We start from the raw sequence: 1,029 nt of genomic DNA, 5'->3' as shown, positions 1-1,029 counted from the left end.
AAAAAATATTTGATAAAAGTTAAAACTAATGTATGATAAAACCTCTTAAAAATCTAGGAATAGAAGGGAATTTCCTTAATCTGAAAAGAGTCTACAAAAAATAAAAAATGAAAACCCGCAACAAACATGATACTCACGGTGACATATTTAAACCCTCCATTGTGATATTAGGACTAAAACAAAAGGCCCTTATCACTAGTTCTATTGAACATTTTATTGAAGGTCATAACCAGTGCAAAAAGCAAGGAAAATACATTAACTTCATAAGCATTGGAAAGGATGAAATCTATCATTTTTTCCAAGTGATATGATTACACACATAGAAAATCCAAAAGAATCCTATCTTCAGACAAATTCTTAGACTTAATAAGAGAATTTGGAATTGGTGCTCACTGCAAGGTCAATATTGATAATAAAGCAATGGTATTCTACATACTAGTATTAAATGATTAGGAAAGGAAAATAAAAATGTTATTGAGGATAGTATTTAAAAATTTAAATAGCTAGTAATGAATTTAATGAAAACATGCAAGTTCTATACAGTGAAAACTACAAAACACTAATGTGATAAATTGATAAATATAAAGTAACTGGAAGGATCTACCTTTTTTTTTTTTTTTTTTAGATATTATATTTTTAAGTAATCTCTGCACCCAGTGTGGGGCTCAAACTCACAACCCTGAGATCAAAAGTCACATGCTCTACCGACTGAGCCAGCCAGGTACCCCAGGATCTACCATTTTCATGGATTAAAGGGCTTCATGTTGTAAATTCTCCCAAACTTAAATGAAATTTTAAAAAAAATTGTTTTTTTTTTTTTTACATTTATTTTTGAGAGACACAGAGACAGAGCACAAGCTGGGGAGGGGCAGAGAGACAGTGAGACAGAATCCAAAGCAAGCTCCCGGCTCCTAGCTGTCACCCCAGAGCCTACCTCGGGGCTCAAACTCACAAACCACAAGATCATGACCGGAGCCCAAGTTGGATGCTTAACCGACTGAGCCACCCAGGTGCCCCTTAAATGAAATT

General features: G+C 34.0%; 1 non-coding gene across 1 annotated transcript; it reads right to left on the bottom strand.

Moving 5' to 3' along the window:
- Positions 1–650: 650 nt before the first annotated feature.
- On the bottom strand, positions 651–723 carry TRNAK-UUU. Its single transcript has one exon. It is a non-coding gene; the product is annotated as a tRNA-Lys (tRNA).
- Between the last annotated feature and the right edge of the window lie 306 nt (positions 724–1,029).

The sequence above is a fragment of the Prionailurus bengalensis genome, chromosome X (assembly GCF_016509475.1).
Source record: "Prionailurus bengalensis isolate Pbe53 chromosome X, Fcat_Pben_1.1_paternal_pri, whole genome shotgun sequence".
Classification (NCBI taxonomy): domain Eukaryota; kingdom Metazoa; phylum Chordata; class Mammalia; order Carnivora; family Felidae; genus Prionailurus; species Prionailurus bengalensis.
This window is presented reverse-complemented; position numbering and strand designations above follow the sequence as displayed.